Raw genomic sequence first — 23,714 nt, forward strand, 5'->3', positions numbered from 1 at the left:
GACAGCTGTTGATCTTGGCAGCAGTCACAACCATGGCAGCAGTCACAACCATGGCAGCAGTCACAACCATGGCAGCAGTCACAACCATGCCTCCAGCTCACCCCTATGGAACAGCGGATTCTTTCCAACATGCACCTCAGCAGCTGTAATTGGAAGAGTGGGCTCCGCCTCCAACTCACCATGTCTATAGAGAGCAGAGGAGGTAAAAGCACACTGCAGTCGTGACACAGACTAGTGAATTTTTAACCCAAATTCCACTTCTTCAAAAGGCAGTAACAACGCATTTAATGATACCCTGTGAGCCCTCCCATTCCAATACAACAATAGCAGCAACTGGTCCAAATCTTTAAAATAGCTTCCTGGCATAAACAAGCATTGGGCAATGTTCAAACATACCAATTGTGGTAGCATTGTCATTTAAGAACACTTTTCACCCAGCCAGTAAATATCGAAACCTCAACCAGAAAAGTACCAGTTTGCAAAGGTTTTGCTCTAATGCTCATAAATATTCAATTTCACTGTGGAGTGCAACTGATTTGAACTCCCAAATATGTAAATAGCAACATGATCAGGGACCCTACTATCTCAAGCCACTTGAGACCCTATTTACCACAGGACTAACTTACTCCAATGCATCCTTAGACCTGCATACATCTGCTTGCAAGTAGGCTGCCTGTCCTGGTGCTCTTTGTAGCTTCCCCCTTTGTTTTCTCTTAAGCCGCTAGATAGCTGCAGAGTGGAGTGGGTCATAAATGTGTTTTTATTCCCATTTACATTTTCCACTCTGGCATATATTCCCAGTCTGGCAAGCCAATCCCATTTAGTCAGCAAGACTTTACACTCCAAAGTGCCCTTCCCTCCCAGCAACCTGAACCATAATAAATGTGAGTCTTCCCGCGTTCTGAGAGCTATTTCTTCCTATCACAACCTATAGGAAGAAACACCCCTCAGAACGCGTGAAGACTCACATCAATTATGGTTCAGGTTGCTGGGAGGGAGGGGCACTTTGGAGTGTGAAGCCTTGCTGCCGAAAGGGGATTGGTTTGCTGGACTGGGAATATATGCCAAAGTGGAAAATGTAACCACAAATACTAGGCATGACTTTGCCAACCAACCTGCCCACTAAAATCTGTTGCCAAAGATCTGGCACTCCTCTGCTCGACACCTTCAAGCTCTTGCATACACTCCTGAGTCTAAAATACAGACACAGGCGGAATGCGGCTGGAATGGCGTAGATGGGGAAAGGGAGCATACGTTACTACAGTTAAGTGATGAAAGATAAGCAGTACGTGCTCCACAACAAGCATTGAGGGTGAGCAAGACCACAAAACACAGGCACACCAAGGGGATGAACTGATAAACAAGCGCATAGAATCTTTGAAGGCATAGAACTCAACAATCAAGCAGAGTGGAAAATGTGTGCAGTACATACTGCACAAGGAACACACAGGATAGGGTGTATAACTACAGTCCAGACTTCAGTCAGGACTGGGGGCAACTGTCATAGACATGATAGGTGAGCTGACTGTTGCTGGCTGGACAGTGGTCAGTAAGCAGGGGAGTGTGACACTACTCCACTGCAGAGGGTCAAAGGAAGCAGCTGGGCATGGCAGGCTGAGGCAATACTAGGACACAGTGGCACATGTTCAGGTACCAGTGCACCTCATTTCAGCTAACCTGAAGGATTTTCAAAATAGAGAACTAAGTGTGATGTGCATATGTCACTATGACACAATGTGCATACTTGGGCATGGGTAGATCTGGAAAGGAATACAATTTTAGACAACATCCTGTTGCAAAGTATGATGGGCAATTTAGCACTTTTGCCTGCAGGACAAGAATAGCAATCCAGGCCCCCAGATACAAGTGGTTGTTGGCAACCACTGACAACCACTGGCACAAATTAAGCATTGTCCCAAACACACAGAAGATTACTTGCATGGCATATGTACATATGTGCTTTCTCATTACTAGCCACCATAGCCACCCATGTCTATCTGTGCACATCTGAAGGAAAATGCATGATCACCCCCAATTTGTGTGGCCTGATCCTGCTAAATGTTTGACTCTATGACTTGGCATTTGTTTACCAGGCCCCGGGGCATGCGCTCTGGACCCTAAAACATGTTGGCTTGGTTATATTTCTTATTGCCTTATTTAAATTAACTATAAGTCCCTAGCATATGGTACAAAGAATACCCAGGCCTGTAAGTCAAATGTCATTAGTGCCGTGCAGCACCAATTGTCCACCCACTTTACAGCGCACACATGACTGCAGTCCTACCACTGTAGCCTTTCTATGGCAGCTTTAAACCACAAATCAACCTGTCAAAATAAACTCTCTGGTCAGGTCAAAACCTTCCTTTTAAATAATAAGGTCCCTATGTAGGCCTTATGTGCCCAAAGGCAGGGTTTGCGGTACTTGATAGTCGAACAAGTAAAAACTTAATGTTACACATGTCCTTACATTTAAAAAGCCCCAAAAACTATTTTTACTTTAGCAATAGAAAAGCAGTGAATTACAATATTATATTTAATAATGCTAATTTTGATTATTAAACTGTTAGAAATATAATTAAAAGATGTTTTAATAGTCATTTCAAATCCAATTTAATGGTAAAATCAAATTAGTATTATTAAAAAAATGTACCTTTTCCTTCCCTAAAGCCTCTGGAGTCCCATTTGCATGAGCGCCAAGTCGCCAACTGTCCCCTGGCAGCTGCCAGTCTGGTCAGGAGATGATGAACATGTAAAGCTGATGGCTGCAGTCTAGTTGTTTACCAGACTGATCGGATCCAACATGGTTGTGATCATTACAGGGAGGGAGAGTAGTGCCGGTTTGAGATGGTGGCCCCCACCCTCCGATCTGATGACCACTACATGCCTATTTGACAGATTGTCTTCAATACCTGTGTATTGGTTGAGCTGGACCTTGGTCGGTCATTCTTGTTGCTTCTGTTTTGTAAATGCCAACGAAGAGCACCTGGGGGCCCTCGGCTGCTGAAGTTCACTCTCTTTCACCTGGGTACCACGATAGTGGAGTGACCCATCCTCCCATGGCAACATACTATGCTGCAACCTCCTAGCAGGACCAGTTCCTGAGAGACATTCTCAGCATGAACCAATCTCACCAGGTGAAAACCATGCGAAAAAATCACCAGAAGGGGAAAAAGTGTGTGATACGTCAATCACAACAATCAGGAAGTACACCTTTTTTTGCGTGTTTAAACAATTCCTGGGCATAACTGATACTTATTTTCCTGGTTAGATGTTGGCATTTTACCCTCAGCTACTTACTCCTGTACTCCTGTGCATGACCTGCCACGTGGTAACCTGGAGGAGAAAAGAACGGCCAAGATTATCTTCCAGTTTTCTGACTGATGTTGTTGAAATCTGAGCTGATGTTTTAGCAGTGCTAAAGTGGAGAGGTGGATGCCGTATTCTGTAACCACTGTGAGCTGAGTAGTTTTGAGGTAGAATCTATACAGTGCTTGTGCTGTTAGGCAATCTATTGTAGGTACTTTGTGGGCGTCTGACTCCTCCCAGGCATTGGATTGGCTTGTGCCTGTGTCTTTTAAGAATCGTAGCCTGCAAATGGCTAATGGTGGGTTTATGTCCCACCTCTTCTTAAAAGGTCATTCCCATGGAGTATTGCCATGTGAGCGAGCAGTGATGCATACGTAGTCCCTACATGAAGTGCTGACCTGGGAGTGCAGCCGATGAGTGCTCGTTTCATGAGTCGGCTTAGCACACCCCGAGACATCACAGACCACGCCGAGCCATGTCTGGTCGTAAGCAGGGTTCGATAAAGACCACCAGTGCGCACACCTCCTCTGGTGTCAGAAGCCATGCCTCTCCCAATAGACATTTTAGTTGACGCTGGAAAGAGCCGGTTCCACACTGAGGGAAAATGGCAAGAAGAGGCAGCGGAGACCAAAAGAAGTGAGGATCGAACATTCGGAGGAGCACAACCTACGAGAGGCAAACTGAAAGAGCTAAGAGGAACCATGAGCCAGCAGGAAACCTTGCTGCACCTGTTTGCTGGAGGGTGAGGATGACCCCCTGTCACCACAAACACTGCTTCCTAGACCAGTCACTGCTCACCATGCACCAAAAACAGTGCCACCTCAATGGTGCCGACTCCCAGAGGGACCATGTCCTTGAGAATCTCATTCTAAAATGGCCCTTGCCTCTGAGACTACTGCCCCCTAATAATAGTGCCTTCTTCCAAGTGTTTGTCTCGACAAGATCACCTCTCCCACCGCGGGCACAATCCTGCCTCCACCCCCCTGCACACGCCTGCCTACCCTCCTTCCACACCCATGATTGCCTACCCCCCTCACACCAGGGTCTGCACCCCCCAAGTCTGTCTACTACCTCAGCGCCCCGTGAATCTGCCTTCTTCTTCACCCCTGAGAGTCTACCTGCTCCATCACATACACCTGTGAACCGGCCTATTCCTTCAACCCCACATGAGCCTACCTTCCCCTTAAACCCACAACAAGTCTGCCTTTCCCTCCAGCCCCTGTGAATCTGCTTTCCCTCTCACCGCCCTGTGAGCCTGGCTTTCCATCCATTAAACCCCCCTCCCCACGAGTCTGCTTTTCCTCCAACCCTTCCATAAGTATCCCTTACCCCCTCATGAGCCAGACAGCTCCACCCCATCCATGGCCTGACAAGACCGTCAGCTTCCTTTTGTGAAGATCGCCCCCTCTAGAATTAAACAGTCAAGTAAATGATGCTTGTGAGCAGGAGAGGTAACAACTAACCTGCTTCGCAGCTGCGTTGGTTGATGCCACTGTTAGTCCTGGATTTCTCTCCCACCACCCTCCTCCCTACCGGGAAAGGGCAAGGGACAGTCAGCCTCCTCACATTCGGACCCAGGACATCGAGGCTGCACATAAATCGCAGAAAGAGCTGGCGGTATTTGAAAGTAGAACAAGTAAAAATGTAATGTTACACATGTCCTTACATTTAAAAAGCCCAAAAGCCATTTTTACTTTAGCAAGGCTAGCTGTTCCATAGAAAAGCAGTGAATTACAATATTACATTTAATAATGCTAATTTCGGTTATTAAACAGCTAGAAGTATAATTCAAAGACTTTTTAATAGTCATTTCAAATCCAATATAATGGTAAAATCTAATTTGTGACAATTTAAAAAGGTACCTTTTCCCTCCCTAAAGCCTCTGGAGTCCCATTTGCATGAGCGCCAACTGTCACCTGGCAGCTGAATAGCTCCCTTGAGGAGGCGTGAAAACCGCTCTGAGAGCAGCATAAAGCCCTTGATTTTTGGGAAGTGTTTCTCTTCTTCTAGCAGGATGGCCATCTGGGCTGTGCTCAGGAACTTGATTAACTTCAAAGAGGCCTACCCTGTCACAGGTCAATGGTAGCTGACACCTCGGCAGGGCCCTTCTTTTTAACTCCAGTCAGACAGGCATAAATCGCAGTGGGAGAAGAGCTGCAAATGGAACTGGTTTGAAGTGACCACAAACCACACGGGCTCTACACAAAAGGAGAATAGTTTTACCACCTTAGATTTGAGTAGTGAGGGGCACTGTTGGATTGGCTCCTGTCAAGTCAAACTAATGGAGGTGTGTTGCCACTTGGCCAAAAATTCAGGCTGCTGTCACTCAGAGCATTTTCACAGCAGCAAATCCATTTCAAGGGAAACTGGGGAGAGACTATGCGGCCTTGTGCAGCTCTGTTTGGCTACAGCCTACTAACTTGCCCTGCTGCAGATATTTGACTTCTATTTCAGACACTAAGGGCCTGAATATGATCTTGGCAGATGGGAGACTCTGTCACTGAAGTTATGGATATCCCGTCAGCCGTATTACAAGTTCCATATCTTGATATGGAATTGTAATTTGGTGTACGTAATACCCTTCACATTTGTGATGGAGTAACCCTGTCTGCCAAGATCGTAATCAGGTCCTAAATTAGAAGGTAAAACTTCCGACCAACCAAACCTGGTTGTTGTATTCGACTGATGCTCCATCACGGTTGACCTTAAGTTGCACGTAGATCCCGGTCAAGAACCAGATAACAGTGACTGATGCTTAACAGTTTTTGGCACTATTCTTATTTTAAACTTCGAAAACTCCTATTTCCGGTTTCCCTTATTGGAAATTGGAATTGTATGCTCCATTTTTCATAAATTGGATTGGGATATTTATTGTGTTGGGTTCTTGATTTCCTAACTGTCTTGGTACTTCTAATTGCAATGCACATTTTCTTAAGGTAAGCCTATCTGCTCTGTGCCATAGCTACCAAGGGTTGAGCTCAGGTCTATATTATTGAAACCTTTAATGGACCTAACAAGAATAGTGGCATTTTTACTGATGGTGGACTACTATCCACCCCAACTAATATTCGACTTTCTCACACTGCTGTCCTATGGGAAGCCCTGCAAAAAACGTCCTCATCTTAAGTAATTTACAGTCTCTTTATATCACCTTTGCAGGACTTAAGGTGCTGGCTTCCCAGTAACCTCCAGAGATATTGCCTTCCTGCAGTGCCAATCAGACATCCATAGCACACTGTCATGTGTAACGCATGTTTCACATAACTATGATGATGTTCACACCTGTGTCATGTTCCATTGTCTTCATGCAAAACACACCCTTCTAATATCCAAAACTGGAGTCATCAGCCCTTAGGTTTGCACGCAACAAATGAGTGTACGAGAATATCTCCACAAAGTGTCAGTAGCAACATTAATGTTAACCTGATGAAAATTCCAACTGATGTTACTATATGAAAGCCCATAACCATCTCAATGTTACATCAGAGGGTCATGTCTAGTGAGTATACCTGGGGCCATATCACGCAAGTGCCCAGGGAGCGCACAGGCATTTGTGCCCGCTTTCTGTGCCAGTAGGGCACTTTGGTATTACAGAAGGGCCCGAAAATGCGTGTGCGGCCCCTTCTGTAATACAGTCAACACTGGCACACATACAGCACCATCGCTATAATTTTAAGGTGTTCCCTCATTTGCATGGGGGCAAGGCGCCATGCAAATGAGGGAATCACTTTCCCTCTGCACCCGCACCACATTACCGATATGGGTGATGAGATAAACATGCTGTTAGACCTGGTGCCATTGGCGTGAGTCTCCCTTCCTTTTTTTACTGATTGCCTCTGCTGTTTTTGATCTGTCTGTTGGTTTTAGATGCTTTGGACACTGTGCCACTAATATTCAGTGCCACAGTGCAAGTGCTCCCTGTGTTAAATTGATGTATTTTTAGTGACTTCATGACTCCATGACTGGGTTATTTAATTTACTTGTCAGGCCCTAGTATAGTGCACATTGTGTGCCAAGGGCTTGTAAATCAAATGCTGCTGATCGGCTTGCAGCATTGGTTGTGCCACCCACAGAAGCAGCTTGTAAAGTGTGTCTCAGGCCTGCCATTGCAGAGCCTGTGTGCAGTCTAGTACTGCCATGTTGACTGGGTAAGTGCACCCACTTGCCAGTCCCTAAACCTTCCCTTTTCTTCATATCAGACACCCCTAGGTTAAGCCCAAGGGCAGGGTGCATTGTAAGGATAGGGTAGGACATGCCCTGGTGTGTGTGCCATATCCTAATAGTGAATTACAGCCCTTTTTGTTTTTCACTATTGCAGGCTATGAGTCCCCTTAGGCCAGAATGGGCAGTTTGATTATAACACCTTATAATCCTAACTGACTCAGGGAACATGGTAGAAATTCGAGTTTAGTATGCCTGATAAAATACATCTCTTAGTGAAGTTGGTTTTAACATTCTGTGATTGAAAATACCACTTTTAGAAAGTAGGTATTTTCTTACCTAACCATCCAGCCTGCCTCTGTTAGCTTGTGTATTGTATGTCTGGTTTTGTGAGTGACAGCGGCTGGGGGATTCCAGGAGACAGGGTGAGTCAGCACAGGGCTGAATAGACCTATCTGCATGTAGAGTGGTGAGAGGAGATTGCACCTGGGCCTGAATAGGGCTGTGCCTGCTTTTCACAATGCTGGTTCCACCTCCTGTGGTGCGTCTGATGTCCCTGGCCCACACTGTTAAAGAAAAGAAGGAGTCCTCTCAACAAAGTGCTCCAGGACTGGACAGAACTGGTTTGGGCTAGGTACAGGCCCCTCTGCTTCCAGAGGACAAAGGTTTTAGTAGTATAAATATGGGGACCCAGACCCCAAAAATTTAGATCTGTGGAAGCTGTAGGAGTTGGACTGCCCCCTGCCAGTGTGCTGTGTTGCTGGGTTGGCCTGCAGTGGTGTCTTCATTGCCAGGGAGAGTTGAAGGAACTTTGAAAGAACTTTCATCATCTTGCAGACTATTACTCCAAGGGCTTGAACTTGTGCTTGCCTCCTGCTGAAGTCTCAGGGACAAAAGACTTCACCACCACAAGTGTGCCAATATAAATACCTGGGTTTAACTTTTAAGAGAAATCTGAATTGGGGCGTTCATTGGGATGCCATTAAACAGAAAGCCCTATTGCAAGCAAGCGGTCTATCGGGATTTAATGGTAGATTCGGGGGGCTATCCCATATCCCATTACTAAAGGCCAATGAAGGGAAGATCCCACCGTTAGACCTGTATGGGGGAGAGGTCTTTTCTCTTGATCCAACCTGTGAATGGGACAGGCTGGAAGGGGTAGTGCTTAAAAGACTTCTATCACTCCCCACAAGGTACCATGGTCCAGGCTATAAGGAGAGAGTGCAGTCTGGTTTCCTGGAACATGGCGGCCGCTACTTGAGCTCTAAGATACTTTAACACTCTGTTGGAGGATGATGAGGTGGTCAAAGTCTCCAAACTGTGTTGGGAAGAGATTCAAAGTAGTGAAAGGATGTGGGCAATGGCCGTTAGAACCAGAATAACTGCAATTAAGAACCTCCATTTAAATAGTGGCACAGTCACATCCTGGCTCACTTTTCCAGGCAAACGAGTATTGAGAGAATCTGCTGCTATGGCGTCAGAACAAATTGATTTATTATATTTAAAGAAGAAATCATCGATTAGTTTCTCGTTTGCTTCATTTGGCCAGGATAGTGTCTCCCCTTATCTATCACGGTTACCAGACCCAGATTTGAGAAAATAAATTTTAAGGGTTCGGGTGGGATGTAATCCAATCTTTTCATCCCACCCACATAGGACTGGGGTGCAGAATAATAGTGGTCTTTGTCCCTGACCTTTGAAAGTCAAATGTACTCTTACGCATATTCTTATGGATTGCGTTTTTTATCTCGCAAATCGGATCACGCTTTTAAGACCTTTGTTTTTTAAATTTGACGCTCTTCATAGGAACAAAGCGGTGGAGTTATTGTCTGAGATGCGATACTTGTGACAGTTGGGATTGCTTGGTTTTTACGATCTGTTAAACAGAATTTTTAAAATGAAATGTAATGGGGTGCGGTGGGGCAGCGAGGAGGGGGGATCATTTAAAGGTTTATATTGTTAAGTGTGCTTTTAGAATGTTTTAAGGACAATCGTCTTATAAACTTGTTTTTGAACCAGGAAACACTTCACCACCAGATCCCATCTGAATTTCCTTGCTGGGAATTCTCTCTGCAGAAGCCTGCGTGTCGCTGGGAGCTGGAAGCGCGACTCAACGAGAAGAAGCGTGTCGCCGCCGCAGCTGTTGCCATTACATTGCCAGAGAAGCGTGCCGCTGCCGCAAGGGTCGCCGTCGCATCACCGGAGAAGTGTGTCGCAGGGCCTGTCGTGGCTCCAAAGTTACAGAGTTTGCCGCACTGCCCTCGGTCGTGCATGCATCGTCTTCACGTTATCGTATCAAGGGCGCCATCTTATCGCATCGCACTGGATCGTCACATCGCATCAAGGCGCAATCTGGCTGCATCGCAACCCGAACGCAGTACGAGAATCTACGCATCACCTCCTCTCCGGTAAGGACCAAGACGCATCCCCTACTCTGCGCAAGCATTGAGGCGTGATGCATCGTCTCCCCCGAAGCAAGGAACCAACGCATCTCCATCCCTGCAAACCTTTTGTTTGTTTTGCGATACGCATTGATGGAGCTGGGGAAATACAAAAAATGTTGTACCCCTTCGAAGTTAATGACCTCATAACCTTAAAAATACTAACTGTTTGAATAAATGTATTAACCAACAAATGCACCTTTAATTAGACACTACACGCGGGAAAACTAACTGGCATATGCAAAAATCTAATTTATTTACAACTGTGAAAATATATTAAAATAGGTTTGTGATTCGTGTAGAAAATAGAAGTAAATTGCATGTATTTCGTTTGTAGTAAAACATATTGTGGCAAAGAATACAGATGGTAAGTAAAATGGCTTTAAATGTCGCTTATGCTAGGTAACACCTAACACGAGTCATTAGAATGGCGGGTGGTAAACAGAAGGGCTTATTTTTTATGTCTAATTTCTGTTATGTTGTTTTCATATTAGGTCCGCTTGGGCCTGCTAGGCCTCGCTGAGAAAATGGCCGCTGCCGAGAGATGCGATTACGTGTAACAAAGATGGCCCCTGAGCAGAAAGGAAGTTACAGTCACAAGTGTGTGGCCTATGCCTGGAGTGAGAGATGGCAAGGCCGCACTGACCTAGGACAAGAGTGAATGCCAAAACCTTCTGTACAAAAGCCTGGGAACGGATGAGAGACTCAAACTGCAGAAGATGATCCTATTTATTAATAATTGCAATTGTTACAAATATTGGGACTCAACAAGTCACGAGGATATGCATGAATGTGTAATTTACAGAACCGGTTAGGCAAGGAGGACAATGAGGTGATCATCACCACCCCTCCAATGGACCAATGAGAATGGATATAGCCCCTAAAAAGTTTCAATTTTGGGTATAGCAAGTTAGTGAAAGGGTATAAAAGTGGTGCTTATGATGACGTGCGGACACTTGCTTATTTTTCTATTCAACATGTCACGCTGTCTGTTGAGATGATTTTTCCTGATGCTGAAAAGACTTTGCCAAATTTGAACTTCGAATTTTGATGGGGAAAAGAAACAAGACCATCACAGGATTCTATCCTGGGAGGGAATATGTCCGAGGAGGTTAGAGGGACAGTCAGTCAGTTTGAGACCCTATCCTGTGCTCTGCGGTTCATGTTCTGGTGAACTATTCTCGTCATCGCCCTAAGGCCAAGGGTAGTGAGTATTTTCCGTTTCTATTTCAATCTTTACATTAATGCTTATGAAATTTATGTTAAGAATTTGTCTAATAAAACTTGAATTATTCAATTTATTCAATGAATCTAGATAAAATGTCATGCTACCTCAAACTGAGTCTGTGGTTATTAAAATTAAATTTTTATGATCTATAAAAGTTAAAGGTTTTAACTGTGATTGAGCTGGACTTAATCACCATCAACTGATTCCTACTAGTTGGTCCATCGACCAAAATAGCGGAGTATCTTGATGTTTAGAACTGACAATTCCAAAATTAAATGTATATAATGTATATAGTTATTAGTTAGGTAAAGAAAATATTAACTAGATAATCCGTATGTCTTGCAGCTCGTCTACTTATCACTGATCCAGATAACTGAGTGAATGTGTGTTGTGTTTCGGTGTTCTGGGCCCCACCGGTGAACAAGTGGTGTAAAGGGTTTCTGGGTTGGTGTCAATTGTAAAGGTTTTGTTAAAGCCACTGCATCAGCATACAGGCATTTTTGTGAGAACTTTGTCGCATTTATCATCAACTTGAACTTAGTTACTTCTACCATCTTTAAGTCTATTTGAAGTACAGTATTGTGGATTTTTGTCGTTTGTGGTCTTGTGTTAAGTCTATATAAAGAATACTTAGTTTTATAAAACCTGTGTGGTGTCCATCTGTAGTGTTTTCACTGTATTACTTATCTGTTCACAAATGCTTAACACACTGCCTCCGAGATAAGCCTGTCTGCTCGTGCCAAGCTACCAAGGGGGTGAGCAGAGGTTATCTAGTAGTGTAATCCCCTTTCCCTGACTTAGAAGCAAGGGTCCCTATTTGGTCAAAGGTAGCTACCTCTGCCAACTAGAGACCGCCAGTTCTATCACATGCCTTTAGGAGGTGCACTTTCAGTATAGCATAAAAAGGTGGCGCATTTTTAGTGCGTCTTCAAAATGCCTGAAAGGGGTCCCATGAACCCCACAGACATTCCCTTGCAGGCGGGTGCAATCACCCACTGCACCCACCTGCAAGGATCACTAAACCCTTGTAAAAGTGCAGGCTGGTTGCCGCCTGCACAGAGGAACCCTGAGAAGTTTTAAAACAGCTGCTCCGTATTTCTTTTGAATGTGCTGCCCTGGGGGCAGCGGCAGTTCATGGCTGCCAGAGAGCAGGGCATTCTTCTATACAGGGCACACTTTACAGGTACGCTCTAGCCTGAACATGGAAAGTATGCCCTATCTGTAATATGGGCCCTAATCTACAACTGAGTACCTGTCATGGCTTGTGATGTTTCTTTACTTATGAAACCCAAGTGTCCTGTCAGCAAGGGTGTCATTCTGATATACCACATCAGGCTGAATTGCTAAAGGAAATTACTTTGTGTCAGCATCAGTAATGCTGGCAAGTACATGGAGAAGGACCATGGACTGACTTCCTATAATTCATTGCTCGTCCACCTTCAATATGCAACATTTACCATCCACATGACTAAATATGCATTTGCTTACAGCTCCAGACACTCAACATCCCACGGGCTACTAACCCACCAGTTATGTCAGGGGGTCCATAGCGAGTGAGTAGGACGTTCAACCTCTGTCATGCACCAGTTAGATATATCTGAGTCAAATGGCATCAATAGCAGTGATTGACATCAATCAGTGCAATGTGAAATAACAACACATTTTTTTCATGGATGATTGTTAGGCAGGATGAGAAAGATAACATCATCCATGTGTTAGACTCCATGACCTTAGTTCACACATCAATCTGAGAAATGACAGGTGTGGAAGGTGTGGTACTCCACCAAAGCATGGTGGATAACCTGTCTGCTGGTTAGGACATCTGCCACATTTGTAATCGAGTATCTCAAGTATCTCATCCACGAGACTCTTGAATAAGGCCCTTAGTTTCATTATTGTACATTTAAATAAAAGCAAATTGAATGTTACATGTTACAATGAGGTAAAATCTTTCTTTGAGAGTTCAAGTAATAATGTGGTTCAGAACATACACTGTGGGATATGGACATACAGACAGCCTGCCCATTTGCTTGGCAGAAACACCCATCACCATGGAGCCGCCGCCTGTCCTATGAAGGCTCACCTTCCACCAAGTTACCATGCACTGACTAGAGCTAGGCAGAGTTGAGGGGAAAAGCGTCCCCACATGCCAGTTTAAATACACATTTCGTGTTTGTTTCATTTTGAATGATATTGGAGTCAATGTAGGTAGCATAATGATGGGAGACATGAAACCTGCAAGAAAGTGGGTGGTCATACAAATATGGCTACTGCCAGTCTGGTCAGGTTATGATGAGCATGAAAAGCTGATGGCGGCAGTCTAGTTTTTCATCAGACTGATCGGATCCAACATTTCTATGATCATTACAGGTAGGGAGATTAGGGTCGGTTTGCGATGACCCCCACCCTCCAATCTGATCACCACTACATGCCAACAAGGAGCACCAAGGGGCCCTCTGCTGCTGAAGTGCTGCCTCTTTCATCTGTGTACCACGATACTAGAGTGACCCATGCACCAATGACAACATACTATGCTGCAACCTCGTAGCAGGACCAGTTCCTGAGACATTCTCAGCATGAACCAATCTCCCCAGGTGAAAACTACGCGAAAAAAAATCAAAAGGGGAAAAAGTGCGAGATACGTCAATCACAACAATCAGGAATTACAGATTTTTGCACCTGTTGAAACAATTCTTGGGCCTAACAGCTACCTATTTTCCTTTTTAGATGTTGGCATTACCCTCAGCTACTTACTCCTGTATTCCCGTGCATCAGCTGCCACATGGTAACCTGGAGGAGTAAAGAACGGCCAAGATTCTCTTCCAGTTTTCTGACTGATGTTGTTGAAATGAGCTGATATTTAAGCAGTGGTAAAGGGAAGAGGCGGATGCCGTATGCTGCAGCCACTGTCAGCTTAGTAGTTTTTTGGTCGAACCTATACAGCGATTGCGCTGTTAGGCGATCTGTTGTAGGTACTTTGTGGGGATCTGACCCCTCCCAGGCATTGGATTGGCTTGTGCCTGTGTCTTTTAAGAATCGTAGCCTGCAAATGGCTCATGGTGGGTTTATGTCCCACTTCTTCTTAAAAGGTCATTCCCATGGAGTATTGTCATGTGAGCGAGCAGTGATGCACACGCAGTCCCTACATGAAGTGCTGACCTGGGAGTGCAGCCGATGAGTGCTCGTTTCATGAGTCGGCTTAGCACACCCCGAGACATCACAGACCACGCCGAGCCATGTCTGGTCGTAAGCAGGGTTCGATAAAGACCACCAGTGCGCACACCTCCTCTGGCGTCAGAAGCCATGCCTCTCCCAATAGACATTTTAGTTGACGCTGGAAAGAGCCGGTTCCACACTGAGGGAAAATGGCAAGAAGAGGCAGCGGAGACCAAAAGAAGTGAGGATCGAACATTCGGAGGAGCACAACCTACGAGAGGCAAACTGAAAGAGCTAAGAGGAACCATGAGCCAGCAGGAAACCTTGCTGCACCTGTTTGCTGGAGGGTGAGGATGACCCCCTGTCACCACAAACACTGCTTCCTAGACCAGTCATTGCTCACCATGCACCAAAAACAGTGCCACCTCAATGGTGCCTACTCCCAGAGGGACCATGTCCTTGAGAATCTCATTCTAAAATGGCCCTTGCCTCTGAGACTACTGCCCCCTAATAATAGTGCCTTCTTCCAAGTGTCTGTCTCGACAAGATCAACTCTCCCACCGCGGGCACAATCCTGCCTCCTGAGGTTCTGTAGCGATCCGAACCCGTGAAATCGGTATCGTAGTACTGACACGATTTTGGTACCAATGAACCGCAAATGATCCATTATATGCATAACAGTGTTTTCGCTACGCAACTAGCATGAATTCACTGAGAAATAGGGCATTCTGTTGTAAAGTCATGGCATCCATTTTAGTTACGGCATCCATTTTGTTTCTTGCCCTCACATAGTCAATGAACGGGCAATGACCCCGACAGAGTCACCTTGTTAAGGACACGTAAGCTCGAGCCCCGAGAAAGGCTGACGCTGCATGACTAGGCAGAATCAAGCTGCCTCCCTTGCCTGAGGCCAGTCCTGCTATACTGGTTCTCGTGTCCGTTGTCCTGACTGAAAGGCCGAAGATGGTAGCCATGCCCGTTTATGATCCATAAACACCTCTTATCCTACTTTTCAATCCTTTGCACCTGGCTCTGCTCCTCTCCTTCTGGGCTTTTACAATGGGGAGGTTACGATTTTTATGATGGGGAGGATCAGGTAAAGAATGGAAAACTGACAAGGGGATCTGATCGAATACCGAAAACCTACGACTAATTATTGTTTGATGTCTATTTACTGTTTATTTGGGGTACCGGGTTGGGCATGAGAAATATTCATGTAATGTTGCCTAAAGACATTTCCCGTGTATTTAAGGAACAACCCACTTAATGCAACTCGAACAGTCTCGTAGATTCTGCCTCTGTGTGGTTCCTATGACTTCTGTGTCCCTGCAGTAAATAAACCTTGGTCTTTGACGACACCATCGAGAAGCCCGTGTCTCTGTTTATTTGTGCACCGAGACAGGAGGAACTCAGGGGTCTTTGGGTGTTGTTTCCCTGACACCTCTGGACTCTTAAAAGTCCAGAACCTCAAATTGGCGCCCAACGTGGGGCGACGTCATCCGGTACCGGTCCAAAGCCTGAAAAGTTCGAGAAGTTTCGTGTGAAGATTCCGGAGGGAGGTACCCCGCTTCATCGATCCCTGCATGTCGTAAAAGTGGCCCGACGATCTCTTCCACGAGGGTTCCCGTTCCCAGACGGCTACAGAGGACCGCTGCCCTGACTGTCGCCCTGTCTTGGACCCGAGGTGCAGACCTTAGTACGGCGAGACGTAGACGGGTTCTCCTTGGTGACGTCTTCCACATTTCAGTTAAGTATTAAGTGGGTTACGCTCAGTTTGGTTGTTCCTTGTTGCTCTGGTTTAATTCGTAGATTATCATTGGTTGCTCTTGTTTAGATAATCTTTGTTTTTGTAATAGTTCATTTTGGTAGGCCTAAGTTCTTTGCGCATTTTGGTTGGAATTTGTCTTTGTTTGTCATGACTACCAGTAGTAATTGTTTCCTGTCCTGGTTACGTTGCAACGGGGATTCCCGGTTGGAGGATTCGTGTTCGGTTCCTCCGATTGGAACTCCTACATATGAGCTCTATTGTAAACATGGTGTTGGTCCTATTACGTATAATGAAGTATGGGTCCGTTATACCAGAAAAGATGGTGTCCTTAGTTGGCCACCGCATGGTAGCTTCGAAACCGAAATTCTAGACAATCTAGAAATGAAGTTGTTTAAGAGAAAAGCCCGGCCGGCAATGTTTGATTCTTTTCGCGTATGGCGCAAAGAAGCCAAACAGAGAGAAATTAGGAAGACGAAGAAAGAACAGAAAGAGAAAGGGTTGACTTTAATGGAGTCTGCTAGGCAGCTGCATGTCAACGAGACTGAGAAAGCAATGGAGATGGTGAATAGAAAATATAATTTGGCAATTGATAAATGTTACCCTGTATTGCCATCTTGTCCTACTAAGCCGATGGAGGATCATGAAAAGGATCCTCTGTTGTCTTACCTGTTGAATTCACCTCCACCGTATGCACAGGGTATTACAGTACCACAGTTACTACCTGTCGTACAGCCAGCTGCTGGTCAGCCTGGAATAGTTGCTCCACTTCCTTTGATTCCAGCTCCTGTCCTTCCCGTGGTTAATGTTCCTTCGGCACCCCCTCTTCCTGGGTCGCCTGCTCCGCCTTTGCCTGTCGTTACGCAAACTGCTTTACCTGCTACTCCCACCCTTACTATTTCATCTGCTCCAGCTGCCCTATCCCCGAACCCTGTGAACATTCTGACTCCGCTTTCCGTTCGTCGGAAAATAACCGACTCTGTAACTAATATCTTAACTCCTCTCTACAGGTCTTTAATTGGGACCCCCGTTTCTGACTCTATACAGAGACGTAGCCAGCTTCCTGGTCCTCAGGAACGAGACATGTTAGATTCGACAGCTCTTAGGTGGATGTCGAAAGCTGTGAAGTATGATGCACAAAGAGTGTTAGATACTTTTATGCAATGGAATGAACCAACTCAACGTTATGTTTTTGACGTGATGTGTTCTCTTGTGCGTGAAGAATGGGAAGATGATGACTTAGATTCCATCCCCTCTGATCTGATAAATATTCAACAGAAGTTCGCCGCAGGAATGGTGATAGGTTCAGGAGTAAGAGGAGCGATAGAACTGATTTTAGCTTATAGGGATGATTCCCCTCTTCGAGCGACAAGGGACCCTGATGGTTCACCGATTACTAGGAAAAGACGAGGTCAATATCCGATGAGGGAAGTTCCACCGATATGGCGTGATGCAGTTCAAGCTGATGCGGCTCATAATATTGCAGCTGCCCCGGCACAATTCCAGAGAGTGTGGATACACATCCCTTGGAAACGGGCCGAAATATTAGCAGTAAAACAGGCATTGCCAGACCCACGTAAAAATCCTGCTGGTTATTACAAAGAGTTAACGCAGACAGTTCAAGCGTGCGTCATGAATTTGGCAGACATTGAAATGTTATTTGGAAATGTAGTGCCACAGCCTATATGGGCCAAGATTCGGCAAGAGAACCACCCAGTCGCCTTAGGAGGTGATTGGCCAGCTATTGTAGCAGCAGATGCGCAACAAGTTGGCGGTGCTAAACCTGAACCTCTGATTGCTGCCCTACCTGGCAGAATAATTAATCTGATGAAAACGCTGATGCCAGCGTTACGAGTTAATTGGGATAAACTATTGGCATGCAAGCAAAAGAAGGACGAAAGCGTCTCTGACTTTTTCACTAGATTTGAAGAGACCTTCGTAGACCACAGTGGGCAAGATATGAGTACTGAAGGAGGACAGAGATTGTTTGTCGACAAGTTCGTGTTTAATTTATTACCCGAACTTAGTAACAAGTTAAAGGATTCTGAAAGTGCATGGGCAGTGTCGACAACAGCACAGATACTTGCAACTGCTCAGTATTACGAGAATAGAGAGAAGGAAGAGAAGGAAAAGTCAGAAAAGAAAACAAAAGATTTAAAGAGTAAAGTTCTTTTGCAACAGGCGTATCCGCCTCGCTCGAATCAGTCAGATTCACAGCAGCGACCCCAGTTTCAGCAGCAGCCACAATTCCAGCAAGGGACGTCCCAAAGATTTAATTATGGTTTTTCCCGACAACAGTTAGCATGGAATCAGTGTGCCTATTGTAAAAAGGAGGGCCATTATAAGAATGAGTGTCCGGTACTGCACGCACAGACTAGTGGTGTCCCGGCTCAGAGAGGTACTGTTGGGTTTATGCAAACTCCTAGAGGTAGAGGACGTGGTACAACGACACCACAGGCTGATCGCCAATCGAATTATTTCGATCAGCGAAATGCACAATATGCGCAAGCAGGTAGATCTCCACAGTATCATGTTGAAGATTATTATGATCATAATGAAGAGATTCAGAGAAGCGAGTACTAGGACAGCCACAGGCAAAGAGAGGGAGTAGTATCAGTTCCAGTTGATCAGAGTGGACCTTATGTCGCAGTAGTTACATCAGGCGTGGTCGAACCGTTTCTGTTGGATACTGGTGCGGCAAAAAGTTCAATTATGCATGCGAAACTCCCTGGCGCACCTTTGTCTGGCTTAACGAACACTTCAGTAGGTTTCTCAGGCGCCCCTGTTCACAATCCTGTTTCTAGTCCTTTGCCAATATATGTTGGGCCATGCGAACTAGAAGCACCCCTTATTCTAACAACCGGTTGTAATGAGAATCTGCTTGGTTTAGATCTGTTGAAACGCCTACATGCGACACTGTACTGTTCTCCTTCGGGAGTACAGCTCACATTAGGCAAAAGAGTAATCTCTCCAATGTATATGTCGATAGATAAGCTGCCACCGGAGCTGCGTTCGCTCCCTGATACTCTTTGGGCAACTGGTCCTAACGATGTAGGCCTCTTGGAAATTCCCCCATATGTGGTAAGTCTGAAAGCGAATGTTAAATTCCCACGAATCCCACAGTATCGGATTTCGAATGAAGGGGAACGTGCACTCTTGCTTATTGTGAAAGACTTGATACAGAAAGATGTGATTGAGGAAACTAGAGGAAATATCTGCAATAGTCCTGTTCTACCGATTTTGAAACGTACTGACCCTTCCAAACCTCCAATCTACCGGTTTGTGATTGACCTCAGAGAAGTTAACAAAATAGTGATTCCGCAGTTTCCTGTGGTCCCAGATATCACTGCATTATTGACGTTGATTCCTGCCTCAGCCTCATGGTTTACAGTTATCGACTTGAAAAATGCATTTTTCAGCATTTCGATAGCTGAGGAAAGTAGAGACATTTTTGGTTTCTCCTTAGGAGGTCGCAGTTTCAGATTCAAGCGCGCTCCACAAGGTTATTGTGAGAGCCCTTCAATTTACAGTCAAGCATTGAAGAGTCAATTAGATGCTCTTGTACTTCCTCCTGGTGTTGCTCTGATCCAATACGTAGACGATCTTTTACTGGCTGCTGATGACAAGGAAACTTGCAAAGCAGCTACAATTTCTCTATTACGTCATTTGTCAGACTTACATCACAAGGTGTCACCTTCTAAACTGCAATATTGTTGCCAAGAAGTGACCTACTTAGGTCATCTTTTGTCAAAGGAGGGAAGAAGGTTGACCCCAGAGAGAATCAAAGCAATCTCGCAGTTGACTGTACCAAGCACACAGAGAGAAGTGCGTGCGTTTTTGGGTATTACGTCATACTGTAGGCAATGGATCCCAAATTTTTCTCTCATGGCAAAACCATTGGTAGCCCTGACTAGAAAAGGTGTTCCGAGCCCTTTGCCATGGTCTGATGAATGTCAACAGAGCTTCTCTGACTTACGTGATGCGCTGTGTTCAGCTCCTGTGTTGGGTACTCCTGACTACAGTAAGCCGTTTACACTATATGTCCATGAAAGAGAAGGTTGTGCTTTGAGTGTTTTAACGCAACAATTTGGTGACAAACAGCGACCTTGCGCATATTTCTCATCCACATTAGATCCAGTAGCCAGAGCATTGCCAAGTTGTTTGAGAGCTACAGCAGCAGCTGCAGTGTCTATTCGACAGTCTGCTGGACTAGTCATGAACAACATGTTAGTAGTCATGGTTCCACATGCTGTGGATACACTCATGAATCGAACGAAAACTCAGCACCTCACCAGTGCTAGACTATCAGGCTACGAGCTGACGCTTTTGGCAAACCACATTTAGATTAAGCGATGCAACATATTGAATCCAGCAACGCTGTTGCCGACTACTCTAGAGTCGAGTGATTCAGAGCCCCATGATTGCTGTTTTAGAACTGAGGAAGAGACAAAAGGTAGGATTGATTTGAAAGATACTCCGTTACTAGATCCAGAGGGCACCTTATATGTCGATGGGTCGTGTTTTAAACTACAGAATGGTGATGTGACGGCCGCGTATGCAGTTACGACTTTGAGTACGATTGTTGAGACTGCAAGAGTAAGTCAGAATTCTGCCCAAGCTGCAGAATTAATTGCATTAACAAGAGCGTGTGTTTTAGCTGAGGGAAAGAGAGTGAATGTGTTTACTGATAGCCAATACGCCTTCGGCGTAGCACATAGCTTTGGACGTCTCTGGAAAGAAAGAGGTTTTTTCACGTCCCATGGAACTGAGATCCAACATGGACAGTTAGTCAGCGATCTATTAGAATCTCTGACCCTACCGAATGAAGTTGCGATTGTGAAGTGCAGTGCACATCGAAAGATTACGGATGATGTTGGCCGTGGGAATGCGTTTGCTGATGAGGTCGCTAGAGAAACGGCCAAGAACATGACAACGTCTGCAAGATGGATTGCTGAATCAGGAATGTGTGAGAATACGATTGAAAGTGTGAAAGCAATCCAGAATGAAGCAACTGAAAATGAGAAGAATGAATGGAAGGAGAAAACGGGTAAAATGGATTCAAGTGGATGTTGGGTTGATTTGTCTGAGCAGCAGCGTTGGATGTTACCTGATGCGTATGTGCTCGCAGTAGTCACGATGGCGCATGGAGCGGCGCACATCAGTTCGAAAGGGATCTGTAAAATGTTAGCTCCAGTATGGAAGAACGATGGAATTACTAAGTGTGCGGAAAGAGTGGTGAAAAACTGCATGATATGCCTGATGCATAATCCTGGCAAGGGAACTCCAACCCCAACTGGTCATTTTGCTCCCCCTTCTTGTCCCTTTGAAGTGATTCAGTTGGATTTCATCCACATGGATAGGTGTAACAATCTTAAATACGTCCTAGTGGTAGTCTGTGCCTTTTCAAGATGGATTGAGGCATATCCGTTGAAGGATAACACTGCTATGTCCACTGCCAAAATCCTCCTTAAAGAGTACTTCCCCAGGTATGGTATGCCACGGATTGTTTGGTCGGACAATGGAAGTGAGTTTGTAGGGAAAGTTATGAAGAGTGTGTGTACGGGTTTAGGTATTACCCAAAAATTTCACAGTGCGAATCACCCACAGTCAGCGGGTTTGGTTGAAGGATACAATGGCACTCTGAAACTGAAACTTGCTAAAATTCAAGCTTCCACTGGTCTATCTTGGCCAGATGCACTACCTTTAGCTCTATTGTCCACCAGAGCGACTGTACACTCTCGAGTAGGGCTTAGCCCATATGAGATTGTGTTCGGTCGTCCTGCTAATGTTTGGGGAGTCCCTAGGCCAAAGGAATTCAAACAGATTGAATACCCAATGTTGATTGATTATCTTTATGACTTGACTGCTAAATTAAGCCTTATTCATCAACAGGTATTTGAATCCTTGCCTAAACTGCCAGAGAGTCCAGGCCACACGTTGAAACCAGGCGACCAAGTTGTAGTACGGAACTTTGAACGAACTCGGAACCTCCAGCCAAGATTCGTGGGTCCGTTCCAGGTACTCCTCACAACAAGAACTGCTGTACGCCTTGCTGGAAGGAAGAATTGGGTGCACGCTAGCCATACGAAACGTGTCCCTCTCCCACTCCCCTATGACTACTGGGTTAGACAGGGATTTGGCGTATCCGAGACAGAACCTGTTCCTAGGCACATCCCTTTCAGTGATGCAGAGTATATAACGGACCACCCACGAACTGAAACACAGAACTTTGACACCTCAGCAGGAACCGCTCCTTTGAATCCTGGACCGAGTATTGTGCAAAGTGAACATTTGCCACCTGTGGAGTCGAACATTTGCGCACCTGTAGACCAGCTATTTCAAGATCAGACAAGACCCGGAAAGTACAGATATAATCTACGTTCTCATGTTATGAACTAATGACATTGCATAATTACCTTTCTGTTTGAAAACTGTTTTGATCTTACTGCATTCCATTCAGTCAGGAAGTTTGCTCAAAATTTTTATCTTTTTGTTTTTATTGTTTCTCTCACCTTGCCGTCTGGGTTACCGTAGGGTCGTAACGTGTGCCTTGTTTTAATTTGCAGGGAATCAGACATAAGGTCGGTTTCTTCTGTCTATCTTGGGAACTCCCAGGGTAAACAGAGGCAAGTTTTTAACAGGTACAAACCATCCGTTGCGAACGGTTGTAGAAGATGGAGCTTCCTGAACTGCGACGGGTTAATGTCATAAATGTGCACAAGACAAAGCTATATGACATATTATATAGCAAATGTTTTCTAATGCAATGTACTCTGACACTTCTAATTGTTTTGATAACTTTGATAGGCGGAATTATTTTTGGTATTCAGTTGATCTTTACACCTGTTGCATCTACAGTATCTCCCCATGTTCCTGTTTCTCCGACTGTTGTTTCTCTTCATTCTTTCCATCCTTTTCCTGCCCACGAGCAAGCTCGACGCTCTGAGTTTATAAATAACACTTTCATTCAGCTCTTGCACCAACATCAACTAGTGGTTAACACAACAAACTGCTGGGTGTGTGGCTTGATACCGCATCCCTTATCTGGTTCTGCCCTTTAGTTATAATGGATCATTCTGGGCATTTCAGACCATGTTCACTTATGCCCTAGAGACCTATCCTCCACGACCTCCGCGTTCCACTCGGTATAACTCTGCTAATAGAGCCTTGGTAAAAGGAATCACTGACATGGTTAGAGATGTCAATAACACTCCGTTCATTCCCAAGGATGAATTGCGAGTTTACATGGGTTGGAATGTTACGGAATATGGCATTACTCTGGGTGAGAACAAACGTAAAAGCTCGACTCCGATCTGGGTCGTACCCCACCAAGGTCAGGTCTGTTTGCAAGGAAATGGGAGGAATCCGAAAGCTCGACTAGGGAAGAGTGACTGTATCGAAACATATGTTTTCCCGTCACAGTCTTCCCCTGCATTCTTAGCTGCTAAGGGTACCTATTTTGTTTGCCAAGACAGAGCATACACATGGCTGCCTGCTGACTTCTCAGGCTCATGTTATATCGCTCAACTGCTAACTCCGACATACACTGCTGCACCGGACTATCACAAAACTAGAGTTGTGAGAGGTGTTTTCAGTAAAGAAGATACTGCTGGCCAAGAAGCAGGAGACTTCTTCAAAGGTTTCCTTCCGTTCTGGG

The sequence above is a fragment of the Triturus cristatus genome, chromosome 6, assembly GCF_964204655.1.
Source record: "Triturus cristatus chromosome 6, aTriCri1.1, whole genome shotgun sequence".
NCBI classification, from domain to species: Eukaryota; Metazoa; Chordata; class Amphibia; order Caudata; family Salamandridae; genus Triturus; species Triturus cristatus.